The 14,691-nt window shown below is 37.5% G+C and overlaps 1 protein-coding gene and 1 pseudogene across 2 annotated transcripts in view; one reads left to right on the forward strand and one right to left on the reverse strand.

The window, feature by feature from the left end:
• GPC5 (glypican 5) overlaps positions 1-14,691 on the reverse strand; it is a 1,409,835-nt gene that overhangs the window by 808,390 nt on the left and 586,754 nt on the right. The window lies entirely within an intron of this gene.
• Positions 2,915-14,691, forward strand: part of LOC308243267 (aldehyde dehydrogenase family 3 member A2-like) — a 28,597-nt pseudogene continuing 16,820 nt past the window's right edge. The window contains exon 1 of the transcript in view: positions 2,915-3,009. The product of the transcript in view is annotated as an aldehyde dehydrogenase family 3 member A2-like (transcript). The remainder of the gene's footprint in view (positions 3,010-14,691) is intronic.

Here is a 14,691-nt window from a genome sequence, read left to right on the forward strand (position 1 = left end):
AGAGGGAGGCCCAGGCCAGTCAAGCGATCATACCCCATGCCTGTCGCCAGCAGAAAGAGTAACTGGTGGCAGGGGAGGGAGGGCAGCACCACACAGATAACAAGCTTTGGCAGCAGCGGGGCAGGGCCAGCTGCTGGTGGCTGGGAAAAGCCCCAATAGGCTCTGATTGCCAGCCAGGCCTAGGGACCCTACCAAAGGGGTCCCGGATTACGAGAGGGCACAGGCCGGGCTGAGGGACACCCTCCCCCCCCCCAGCATAAATTTCGTGCACAAGACTTCAGTTTTAATTATAATTATAAGAAAAATAAGGCTGAAACTTGATTATTTGATTTTTATCTTGACTATTATAGTATGTTATAGCCATCACCTGAGGTCTTTACTATATACAACTGAGCTTCTGGGGTACAAATTGAATTATTATATTTTAATTGATGATTCTTAAGAAAATATCATCCATCATATTTTCTATAAAGAATAAAAGCAGAAGGATAAGAAGAGTTTCATTTTTGAAATTTGTTTTAAAGTTCCTTTGTGAGCTTACTAATAGAGAAATAGATGAAGATATAACATCACTTGGCTATAATCTCTAACTGTTTCATACATATAATTTTATATTTCTTTAATTTTGTATCTTTTACATCTGTAGTTGAGAATGATGTGTTAAACTTTCATGCCCAGCTCTGTGTCCAGCAGAATACCATGACAGACCTCCTTCCAACATGCCATCACTTTTCTAATAAAAACTTGACTGAATGAGTCAGGACATCACTGACTTATAATTTCAGACTTATCACATTCAGCAACTGATCAAATTATGTAACCTTTCTTTATTTCAGTTTCATTCCTTTCCCCTAAATACTTAGATTACTAAATTTTTTGTATATTTAAAATTCTGTGATTCAAAAATTATTCTTGAGCATTTACTATGTACTACTAGGCCACTGTTAAATATTAAAGGAGAAGGTTAAAATGATGTCTCAGTACCTCATTTCTTAATGTTTACTGAATAAGTGTTAACAACTAAAAACTAAAGCTAGTAGTTAAAATATGGATTAAAAATTTTAAAATATAACAATTGCAGAATAATATCCGTATAGGTAACATACCTTTATTGATCTTGTGGTTAGAATTAATTACAATAATAGTAATGATGATGCTGGTAGTGTAAATCATCACATTATGTGTAAGACACAAGACTCTAATTGTGGTAGCAAACAGGAAAAAAAATATGTATATGTTAGGTATAAATAAAAGGCAAATAGAATAAGAAAAAATACAATAGAGAAAGAAATCTGCCATTGTTTTAAGATTCTAGGTTCATTTGCACAATCACTAACTATTTCTCTGCTGATACATTTTCATGCTAACCTACTGAGAATTCAGTTCTGAGATGAGTTAACTCATGCTGTTTTTGTGATAAATTCTAATATAAAAATAAAATGATCAGTGATGATCTAAGCTAATTTTGCTGTAACTATGTATTTGTTGGCATGGATTTATTTTCTTTCTCTTCATCCTGGGTTCATACAAAACCCAGGCGCCTAAATAGAAAAAATAAAAGAAAAAGGAAATAGTGCACAGAGCAATGGCATCTGTGGGTTCTTATTTAAAAATTGAATCCCCTTTGTCCTTGGGAGGTAGGTGTAAAGCATGCAACTCCATTGTATTTAATGAGATAAGAATAGACCTCGTAAGTGCCTTTGAAAATTACTTTTCATTTTTTCATAAAAACACCAGTGATTTTAAAACATTAAATGGGCATTTAAGAAAATCCATTTAAAAATGCATAGACTTATTAAAATAACAGCAGTCAGCTTGTTCTTATTTGCTGCTCAGAGCTAAGATGAAAGTTATTTTATTCTTCCTTCCCAATGATTCAAACTTTTATCTCCATTAACTCTGTGGTTTATTTAAAAATATTTGAGGAGCAGAACATCTTCATATTTGAAAGGTTTTCTAATAAAATGCATCAACTGTATGACTAATCGGCAGAATAAATCAGAAGTACTTTCTTTATTAAGGTAAAATATAAAGTTATTTTTTGGGGGGTGGGGTTAGGGAGAGGGCGAGAAGAAGTAAAATAAAAAATGAATTGGCTGCATGAAAATCAGTATTCACTTGGAAGAAATGACTGAAAACATGAGATTATTTGTTTTCCTTTTTTATTTATTATGATTATTATTCTTCAAATAATCTCCTCTTTGTCCTCAAAACTTCCCAGAATTACAAGACACCATACAGTATCCAACTGAAACTCCCAATATGCTACTTAGTTCTCAAAATACAAGGAAGCAAGTAAGGGTTTTGGATGATGGTAGATCCAAGTCAGGAGAACACAAAAACAGAATGACTTGTTCATTTCAAAAAAACATTCCTTTTGAAATTTGTAGTAAACAGATTGATGAACTATTTTTTTTTTTGGAAGAACACTGTGGTATAAAGAATATTGGATTCTAAAAAGAGGACTTTAATAAGATTAGTTGTTTAGTGTTACAGTCATAATTAGGTAATTAGGAATTATTTTTTTTGAAAGATCAATCACATTTCTTTGAGAGACTTGTGAAATTCTAAACTGGATATACACAGATTCTTTAATTAGGCAAATAATGATTTGTCTTATCCCTCATCTCTGCAGTAGGACTACACTCTGAATCCCTGTATCAATATTTCTTCTAAGGTCCAAATATGACTTAACTCCATGTCTTCTTTAATTATTCCAGATGCCTCAGTTCTTAGACATTATTTCTTCCCACCATCCCTACCCCAAACTCTATTCCTCTCAACAATATATCATCTCGATGGACATTAATTCTAAATTCTCCTCAGTTTTTATTTTTAAAATAATTTGGATTTTAAGTGACATGAAAAATGGTATATATATATATTAGATCCTCCACAAATGTTTGAAATGACAATGTTGGTGGTTCATAGTGATGGTAATTATGATGATGATGATGATGATGATGATCCTGATCATGATGAGGGGCTAGTGGTGATGATGGAAGCATGGTAAGTCATCCTCTCCCTCTCCAAAGTTTCTGTCAAGCCTTTAAAATGCCTCATGAACATTTTTAGGGTAAAAGTTGCTCTAATCTCATTATCGTTCATTAGTTTCTTTGGTAGAAAGAATCTGATAAAATTCTAAAAAGTTTGATACCTATTTTCTCTTTCTCTTTAATTGGGAAGGTTAATATCCTAATTTCCTTGCTCTTGGGCTTCCCTTTCTTCGTCTATCTACCACTCTTGGATTTTTGTTTTGGAAATTCCCTGCCTGTGAGCCCTATGCACTTTATCTCCCATCATGCATTTTCCATACAATAAACTAAAGAGAACAGGCTATGCCTTGTGCAGTCAAGTTTTCGGTTATTCAACTGCTCTATTATTAATATTAGCAGCTTCTAAGGCGGGAGAAAGAAAAAGAAAAGAAGATTTTATTTGCAGTCCAAGCTATATTTTTCCAATCCAGCTTTGCAACTATAATAAGACAGATGATTTCTGCTCATTCTAATTTCTGTTATATATTTCCAAATAGGTTCAGAATCATGAGGGAATGAGATGGGGTGGTTAATTAACCAATCAAATACTATGGGTGATGTGAGTGATCATGATAAAATAATTCTCACTAGCCCTTTCAAGTTGGGTAAGACCAGAGTTTTAATTTCTGAAATCTTCAAAGATTTTCATTTTAAAACTCTCTTAGGAAGATGCTAGGATTTAGCACAGCAAGAATTTGGTGAATTATGTAAAGTCTTTGTCCTGATCAAATCTAGTTAGTGTATTTAATCCTCTTACTACATTTCAAATTATATCAGAAGCCAAAATCATACACCTGGTTGATACTGGATCCCGGAGTTTAATACTCTTAACACCCATCCTGACAACTTTCTAGCTTTCAGGGGCTGGAAAACAAAAGTATAATCCCTGAGTCCCTTTCCTCCAGCGATTCAAATATAATTTAGGTTTCACCAATCAGATATCCTTGTCGAAGATCTCCACTCAGAACTGAAACATTTGACAAAGTAAAAGGAAAAACCACAACAACAACAACAAACACCACTCTTTTTCTGGGCAGAAGCAGCTCTCCAGCATATAGATTAAGCAGTTTCCTGACTGGTTTTTGACACATTAGCTGTGATGGCAGCATCTGATTCTGTAGCTTGTCAATCATCTAGAAGCAGCCGTAACTGTGACAGACCATTGTCTACTCAATGTGGGGTGGTTCCCAGAAGCTCAGCTTAGGGTCTTGTGTTTTGTAACCTTACTAATGAATCTGTGAGATAGTTTTATCCCTTAAGCCAGATAAAGTATAGTTTACTGTACACTGTTAAGAACTTTGGCTAATTCATCAGTAAAACAATTCAGGATGGAAATAAGAATTTAAGGTAAAAATAGATTCTAAAAGATCGATTAAACTCGCACAGGAAATATAGTATAAGGTATAACTAAGAAAAACATGCCCAGAGTTATGGGGAAATTTAAACCAAGAGGAATGAAACTAAACACAGTTGCCAGCTCTCCATGGTTCAAGCCAAAGAGACCACATTATATTTTGCACTGACAATTACCATTCTAGTTGAAGAAGTCAACTTTTAATCACATATCCTAAAGGAGAAGATTAATTTATCTAATTTAAAGGCATACCTACCCTATAGGACTCCATAGTCACATACTGGAAAATAAATACATTATTGCTATCAGCTACTCACACCCAGGATCATCCCTATGTATTTCTCAAAAATTTTAGTTCCTGGTTCACTCCTACTCTGCCCATTAGAATGCCTGACTTATTTCTAGTTTGCAGAGGCAAGATTTTTTAAAGGAAAGAAAAGGGGAAAAAATAGATACAGAAGCAAAGAAGCATTGAACAGACTGTCAAACTACAGTGGGAAGGCAGAGGAGGTTTTGGGGGGGTGGGCTGTAAGAGATCAACTGAAGGACTTGTACACATGCATATAAGCATAACCAATGGATAAAAGACACTGGGGGGGCAGGTAAAGGCATGTACTGGGGGAAGGGGAGGCTGGGGGGAGGTCAATGGGGGGAAAAAAAAGAGCCATATGTACTACTATTTGTAATACTTCAAACACTTAAAATAAATAAATAAATAAATAAAAATTAAAAAAAAAAAAAAGAATGCCTGACTTAGTTGAAGCAATTTCTACATATGAATACATGGTTTTTCCAATACCCTGTATTTTTTAGTTCCTTAAATGCTTCCCATCTCAAGGGTATCTATCCACCTCAGTCATTCCCTCTAAAGTGAAATCTCAGACCTTGTCATTACCAATAACTGCAACATGTGCACACAACTGTGATCATGTGATGTAACAAAGTGTAATAAGTACCTTTCACTGAGGAACATTTCAAATCTATTTGGCACATGAAGACATCCAATTCACTGACACAACACCTGTTTCTACCCTTCAGTACCCTCTTCCTTCTTTCCTTACCCAGTTTTAATTCCATAGTTTATCATAATTGCTCTTGTACCTTCTTTCCCCCCTCACTTTGCCCTGCTTGCTTGGCTGAGCCAAGCTCTTTCCCCATTCCATAACCAGACCCACCTAACTGAATGTGGCTGTAAAATTACAACACAATTGCACTGAAAGATCCCACTTTAAACCACAATTATTTCAGCCATTATTTGTTCAATTATTTTTTCTCCTTTTTCTTTCTACTCTCTTCTTCTAGTACTCCCATTATGTGTATGTTGGCATGCTCAATGGTCTCCCACATTTCTCGGAGACTCTGTTCATTTTTCTTTACCCATTTTCCCCGTTTGTTCAATACCTAGTAGGGGGTGTGCAGAGGTAGCTGATCAATAATTCTCAACACTGATGTTTCTATCTCTTTCTCTCCCTCTCCCTTCCTCTCTGAAATTAATAAACAAAATATATTAAAAGGCAAAGAATACTGTTATTCTCCTAAAATTGGCTCAAAATCCCACTGGCTACCCATTTCACTCAGAGTAAAATCCAAAGTCCTTCAATGACCTACAATGCTTCTTCACCAGCAAACTCACCTTTGATTTCCAATGTATCTCACCCTTCTCTCCTTATTTATTGTGATCCAGCCACACTGTTTCCTTATACTTCCTTAAGCATTCTAAACACATCCCAGCTTTTCCAATTTGGCTCTAGAAGTTTCTTCTGCTTAGAGTTCTCTTCCCTATGTATTAGCATGGCTAACTTTTTCAATTCTTTAAATATTGCTCTAATCTCAGCTTCTTAATTAAGGCTACACATTTTTTAATTTGCAACCTGCCACATTTTCCACCCCAACACTCACAATATTCCCTTTCTTTGCTACACATTTTTTAAATTCACAATCCTTGTCACCTACAATATAGTTTATATATCCTATATAATCAAAGACTTATATGTGAGAAACCAAGATGGCGGCATAGGTAAACACCTGAACTTGCCGCCTTGCACAACAACTTCAAAACTACAACTAAAAGACAAAACAGACATCATCCAGAACCACAGGAAGACTGGCTGAGTGGAAATTCTACAACTAGAAGGAAAGAGAAAAGCACACTGAGACTCAGAGGAGGTGGGGAAGGCAGAGGTACGGAGGCACATGTGCAGAGGGGGCTGGCAACTGAGTACGCGGATGGCTTTTTCAAGCCCAAGGGAGACACAAGCTCCTGACTGCTCTGAACTCCAGTTCTGGGCGAGACTCTGGGGACCCAGACTCATACGGGGAGAAACTGGACTGTCTGGAAGCGGGTGGAACTTGAGAGCAGCTTTCTCTCAGAGGTGCTTGCAGCGATTACCACAGGACACTGAGACATGGGGGCCTATTAGGGCAGGGCTGACGGGAAACCATTGCTGTTTGCTGTGCCTTGAGACTCCGCTCCATCCAAGCTGTGCGCAGAGGCTTTTGCATATGAATGGCCTGGTCCTTTGAATTCTAAACTTACCTAACAAACTACAACTGAGTCAATAAGACCCAGAACATCCAAAAGAAGGGCCAAGGCCCCACAGCAACTTGCATTGCTTCATAGCTGGGCCTCATCTGGGCACCTCCAAAACCCAAACAAAGAAAAGGAATCTGCAGATCTCTCTGTAGCTCCTGCTGGGTGGCCTCAGGCAGAGGCTAAATTAGCACCTCCTTGGAGATCCAAGAGCCAGTGTACCCAGGGGTCAGAGTAGGACCATCCAGATTACAACTCCTCAGATCCATAAGGGACAAACTCAGGGGGCAGACTCCGTGAGCAGCAAAGCCCCACTGAAGCAAGTCTTGCCTCATAGAGTGTCTCCAGCACAGAAGTTCTCCCAGTGTAGACACAGCTGATCCTCACAGCCAATTGGCCTGGAGGTCAATTCCTCCCAGTGATACCAACAACAATCAACACTTAACTACAACAAGGTTGTGCACACAGTCCACAAAGGGGCTCACCACGAGTGTCCACCTCAGGTAACTGGGGAGGCTGAGCCACTGGGCCCTATAGGACACCTAGCACACAAAGCCACTCTGTCAACTCAGGGAAGCAGCCAAGATGTGGAGACAAAGAAACAGGTCACAAATGAAAGAAATGGAGGAAAGCAAACGACTGTATATAGAGTTCAAAACCACGGTTATAAGGTTTTTCAAGAATTTTCTAGAAAAGGCCGATAAATTTAGTGATACCCTCAAGGATATGAAAAAGGACCAACTAGAAATTAAGCATACACTGACTGAAATAAAAAATAATATACAGAGATCCTATATCAGACTAGAGGATCGCAAGGATCAAGTCAAAGATTTGAAATACAAAGAAGCAAAAAACACCCAACCAGAAAAGCAAAAAGAAAAAAGAATCCAAAAATATGAAGATAGTGTAAGGAGCCTCTGGGACAACTTCAAGCGTACCAATATCTGAATTATAGGGGTGCCAGAAGAAGAGAGAGAGCAAGATACTGAAAACATATTTGAAGAAATAATGACAAAAAACTTCCCCCACCTGGTGAAAGAAATAGACTTACAAGTCCAGGAGGTGCACAGAACCTCAAACAAAAGGAATCCAAAGAGGACCACACCAAGACACATCATAATTAAAATGCCAAGAGCAAAAGACAAAGAGAGAATATTAAAAGCAGCAAGAGAAAAACAGTTAGTTACCTACAAGGGAGCACCCATACGACTGTCAGCTGATTTCTCAACAGAAACTATGCAGGCCAGACGGGAGTGGCAAGAAATATTCAAAGTGATGAATAGCAAGAACCTACAACCAAGATTACTCTACCCAGCAAAGCTATCATTCAGAATTGAAGGTCAGATAAAGAGCTTCACAGATAAGAAAAAGCTAAAGGAGTTCAACACTGCCAAACCAGTATTATATGAAATGCTGAAAGGTATTCTTTAAGAAGAGGAAGAAGAAGAAAAAGGTAAGGATAAAAATTATGAACAACAAATACATATCTATCAACAAGTGAATCTAAAAATCAAGTGAATAAAAAATCTGATGAACAGAATAATCTGGTGAATATAATAGAATCAGGGGCATAGAAAGTGAGTGGACTGACAATCCTCGGGGGAAAGGGGTGTGGGGGGTACGGGAAGAGACTGGACAAAAAGCGTACACTTATGGATGAAGACAGTGTGGGGGGGGGGATAAGGGCATGGGGTGGGGTGGGAACTCGGTGGAGGGGAGCTATGAGGGGAAAAAAAGAGGAACAACAGTAATAATCTGAAAAATAAAGATTTTTTTTAAATAAGCCTTATATGCTAAGTGTCCAGTCCACTAGTTGGCTGTTCAACCAATCAAAGCATAATATGCTAATAATAATATGCTAAGGTCGCTCAACCGCTCGCTATAACGTGCACTTACCACCAGGGGGCAGACACTCCAATGGGTAGGTTAGCTTGCTACTGGGGTCTGGCCAGTTGAGACTGAGCGAGATGAGCCGGACATGCACTGGAGCCCTCCTGCGGTTCCTCCCCAGCTGGCCAACCTCCCATGTCCCTCCCCAGCCCTGATCATGCACTGGTGGGGTCCCTTGGCCTGGCCTGCGCCCTCTCGCAATCTGGGACTCCTCAGGGGATGTCAGAGAGCTGGTTTCAGCCCAATCCCACAGGCCAGGCTGAGGGACCCCACTGGTGCACAAATTCATGCACTGGGCCTCTAGTATATATATGTTCACTGTATCACCAAAGTAGAATGTAATCTCCAGGACAGCAGGTATCTTTGTTTTATTCACTGTTGTACCCCCAAACACCTTAAAAGTTCCTGATATAATGTATATGCTCAATAAGTATTTGTTGGATAAATAAAAACCGAATGAATAAATCTCCAAGTATAGGACTGGGAAACTATATATAAATGATGATAACCTAAGTTCAACCTCCAGAACTTAGGAAAACATTAATAACGTCCCACAAGAGACAGATAAATTAGTCAGCGTCTTTATTATAATCTAGCCTTTAGTTTGATTGTCTGCCTTTATTTCAACAAGCAGATATGATATTAGAAGTGGTTCATTTGAGATAAAATGAAATTTTCAGATAGAAAAAGTATTTAGATAGCATTTAATTAACTTCATGGATAAAGCAAAAGAAACTTAGACAAAACTCACTCAGTTACACTTAGCAAAAAAATATAATTATAGGTTTTTCCTTTAGAGATATGCTGTCTCTTCATTTCTACATAAGCAGTAGGCAAATATTCAAGAATTACAGTATTCCATATTGAAATAATCAGCAAATACTTTTGCAAATATTTAATTATTAGGAGATGATTAAAGTACTTATTTTTATTTGTTTTATATCTTAATTTATACAGCTCTGATTTATGCAACTTTAGCAAATGTATATTAAAAAAAGAAATTTGTCACATTATGCAGCTATTGACACTATTTTAAACATGTATATATTCAAAATACAAATAGCCTTAAGTAGGAAATATTAAAGAGCTAATCCTCTCAACCTCACAAATACATCATCATGTGCAATGTAATTCTCTTTGTACTTAGAGAAAAAAAAAACTTTTTATTAAAGATTAATAATAAAATTGCACTTGGAAAATTCAAGCAAAATATATACAACTTAAAGTTCCTTGGTTAATTATGCACATTTTTATATTAGTTTTTATCTTAGAGCTAATCTAGCTTTTAGAGAAATGATGAAATAACTGTAGAGTTTATTCAGAAAGCCTTTGCAAAGGACTGTTGTGAATTGATGAAGTCCTAAATGCTGTGGATTGACATATGAGTAATACATGCTTCTTGCCCTCTCAAATCTCATCATTCTATACATATATACTAGAGGTCCTTGTGCACAAATTCGTACATGGGTGGGGTCCCTAGGCCTGGCTGGCAATCGGAGCTGATCCGGGCCAGCCGGCTGCGGGGAGGGACCATGGGAGGTTGTCTGTGGGAGGGCACTGACCACCAGGGGGCAGCTCCTGCATTGCGCATCTGCCCCCTGGTGATCAGTGTGGTCAACCAGTCATAATGATCGCTTAGGCTTTTATACATATAGATATATACAAATAGAAAAATTACAATAAAATTATAATATTTTCTCAGTTTGGATTCCTCCAACCATGCACACACATAAAACAGAATCTGGAGAAATGATTTGGGTGCTGGTGCATTGAATTTTGTGTTACCCAGGAAACAAACTCTGGGATGGAGAATAGCATGCGGTAGGTTTCTTAGTACAAGATCAGGGATCATCAATGTGAGGAGAGAGGTGAGGAAGCAGAGGGAGAAGTCAAGCTGCAATGCAGTTGCAACAGAGGTCTCAGCAAACCAATAGGGAGTTCTTAAGCTCAGATGATCATTCAGAATTGTCCTGAGTTGAGGCAAGGGAGCTGGGCCCTATACCACCAAGTAAATCAGTCATTATATTGGGGCTCTCTTGGGAAGGGACCTTAGCAAGGCAACTATCTTTAGCCAAGGCAATACCTATAGGAGATGCCTGCCTCAGTTAGCTGTGGCCAAGGTAATAACTTAATGTCCTACTATGACTGGTTGTAACAAAGGACCCCTGAGAAAGGGAGATGGGTATGTCAGGCTTAATGAGGCATTTCAGATAATGTCCATGTACCTGGGCTGCAAATTACATGGTTGTATTCATCTGCTCAGGCAGCCATAACACAACACTACAAACTGGCTTAAACAACAGAAGTTAATTTCCAACGCTCCAGGCTCTGCTAAATGGGATACCACTCCCAAGGCTCCAGCAGTTGAAGCTGTGAAACCAGTGGCCTGATGATCCTTGACTTACCCGTGAGGTCAATTCTTCCCTTTTCAACAGGAATAGCACCCATTCATACCCTCCACTTTAGACAATATTGGCTTCCAGAATACAAGCCAAACTTTGTCTTAAGCATAATATACAGTTTGCTCCATGATCTGGGTCTTCAACTAGGTTTCTAGTTATACTGAATTTATTGGACTTACCTACTGATGTGGCTGTTATTTTTACTAAATGGTAAGTTCACTCATGGAAAAAAAAAACTATACTTAATTTATCATTTTATCTTCAGAGACTAAGACATGGTAGATAAGTGTTTAAAGGCATGTTTGCTAGATGAATGTCTAATGTTTTATCTGTATCTGTCTTCCCTTTAAAATTTTATTATTTAGTAATCCAACAGTGCATTATATTATCAATTGGGAAAAGATTTATAATTATATAGCTTTTGACTGTGTAAATCCTGTAATTTCATTAAAATAACTGAAAAAAACTGAATTTAGATTGTAGAAATATGTTTATCTGATTCTATTTAAGAACAGAAAGATAGTGTTATGAGACTAATAAAAATTCCAGTAGTAAATAGCCAGTGAAAGATAGTGGGATATAGGTCTTAAACTGCTCTGGGTAAATTATTCTAGTCCATTAAGACTGATTATTTTGGTTATAGAGGAAGCAGACATAGTGGTTAACCTTATGGATTTGGGAGTCAGACTACATATATTTAGGTTTTATTTTATTCCTCTCTGTGTCCTGGGTTAAATTATTTAACATATCTATGTCTTGGTTTCTTCATATAAAAAATGGTAATAAGCATAAGACTTATAGCATTTTCAGGAGAATTAAATGAGATTGTACAGGTAAATAGTACAATAGCCCAATTTAATATATAATACATATAAAGTATTTAAAATAGTGCCAGAAAATGTTGTCTTCATTATGTGTCAGCTGTTATTATTCTTACAATAGACAAGGGAAATAAATGACATGGATTTTAAATCAATTTTTCTCTTGAAAAACAAAATTTCAGATTGCCCATAGCTAAAATGCCTGATGTTTAATATCCTGTATATTAGCAAACGAGATTTTTAAAATACATTATTGAAGGAGGGATTTATATTTTCCATCTAATTTTTGTGTAAGGTTATGGCTCACACTGTGGACTTTTAAATAATCAGTTTTCATGTTGCTAAGATTTATGTAATATTTTATTAAATATATATATTTTAAGAACCCTCTCTGTGTTAGTCAGGAACTGTCATAGGCCCTAGCATTCAGCAAAGAACCCAAGTCTCATGCTTTTTGGGGCTTATGTTACAGTGGGGAAGAAGTAAAGTGAATAAATAAATATACTATACTATAATGTCAGGGAATAATACATGATCTGAAGAAAATAAATCAAAGTTAATGAATGGAAATAATGAGGGTGGGCCCAGCAAGGATTCATTTTAAATAACGAAGTCAAGTAAGGCATTCTAGAAAGGCAACTCAAAATAAGTTATTTGAATAAAATGAGAGAGCAGATCTCATGACTATCCCGGAGACGTAGTTTAACAGAAAGAGGGAGCAGCAAGTGCAAGGCCCTCAGGCAGAAATACAGTTAATGATTTAGAGGAACAGAAAGAAAGCCAATGAGACTACAAGTTGGTAAGCAAGATGTATGTGCATGCATATTTGGTTACTGGGTGTGAAGATGAGGTCAGAGAGTTAGGCAACAGCCAGAACTTTAGCCCTTATAGGAAAGAGTGTTTGGTTACATGCTGAGCATAATGGGAAGCCATTGGAACATTTTGAGCAGAGAAAGAGCATGAACTGTGTTACATTTCATTTAATACCATTCTGACTGATCCTTGAAAAATTGACTTTAAAAAGGTAAAAACAAAGCAGGAAGGTAATTTAGGAGGCTACTGCAGTGTTCTAAGTGAGAGATGGTGGAGAATTGGACTAGAGTATTACAGGAAAATATCTCAGTCCACTGGGGCTGCCATAACAAAGTACCATAGACTGGGTTTGTTTAAAAAAACAAAACAGAAATGTTTCTCTTCTTCTCTCAACCTCAGAGGGAAGGTGGTGGAGGTGGGTGGTGGTAAGTAATCAACCAAAGGATTTGTATGCATGAATATAAGCATAACCAATGGAAACATATACTACAGGGGTGAGGGCATGTGCTGGGGGTGGAGTGGCCAGGGAGAGGTCAATGAGGGGCGGGGGATGAGACATATGTAATATTTTAAACAATAAAAAAGAATTAAAAAAATAAAAAACAGAAACGTATTTCCTCACAGTTCTGTTGACTAGAAGTTTGAGATCAGGGTACCATAATGGTCAAGTTCTAATGAGAGCTCTCTTCCTGGATTGCAGGAGGCTGAATTCCTTCTTTCTGTGTCCTCATGTGGCAGAGGGTGAAAGAGATCTCTCTCCTTCTTACAAGGCTACCAATCCCATCATTAGCAGCCCCTTGATCCCCTTAATGACCTAATCTGATGCTAATGACCTCCTAAAGGCCTCATCTCTACATATCATCACATTAGGGTTTAAATCTTCAATGTGTGTATTAGCGGGGAGAGCAAACATTCAGAGCATAACAGGAAAGTTGTAGAGAACTGTTAAAATGTTAGATATATACCTAAGAAGGTACTTTCAAAAAATATATTTTTTATTTATTTCAGAGGGGAAGGGAAAGGGAGAGAGAGATAGAAACATCAATGATGAGAGAGAATCATCAGTTGGCTGCCTCCTGCATGCCTCCTACTGGGAATCAAGCCCACAACCCCGGGCATGTGTCCTTGATGGGATTCGAACCTGGGATCCTTTAGTCCACAGGCTGACACTCTATCCACTGAGCCAAACCAGCTAGGGCCCAAAGGCACTTTTTGATGAACTAGTAAAAAGAAAGGAAACTAACAAATATTTGTTTAACAAATCATTGGTCTGAGCAGCTTTGTAAATTATGATGCTGTAAAGAGATGTTCAAGTATAGAAGCAGAAATAGGGAAAAATCAGAAATTGTGACTGAGACACATTACGTTTGAGCTTCTACTTTGACATCCAAGTTGAGAGAAGACTAACCAGAAACTCAGTGAAAAGGCTGGCAAATATTGTGAGGGAACAAGATGAAGCTGAAATAAAAATCTATGTTACAGTAAGATTAAAGCATATCTTAATTTTCTCATGTCCTGATGCAAACAGCATAAAATCAACTTCTGTTTTTATAGTAAATGGACATAGAAGAGGCACCAAGAAAGCACTATAAGAATTGTTAATTTTTTTATATTTGTTGTAAATTGAACAAGACTATTCTGTTTATTTTGGCCAATAACTAGATATCAAAGTGCCTTTTATGAATTCAGAATTGTTCTTTTATAGCATGTGGGAAGCCATAGCTTTCCCAATACTGTCATAAGAGTACACCAAAGAACATGGAAAGCCAATGGACCTTGGGTGTTAGTAGGGCTGTGTTGAGATAGTGGTGGCTCAAGGCAATTCCCTAACCCAGTGGTCAGCAAA

Source organism: Plecotus auritus (genome assembly GCF_963455305.1).
Source record: "Plecotus auritus genome assembly, chromosome: 3".
Classification (NCBI taxonomy): Eukaryota; Metazoa; Chordata; class Mammalia; order Chiroptera; family Vespertilionidae; genus Plecotus; species Plecotus auritus.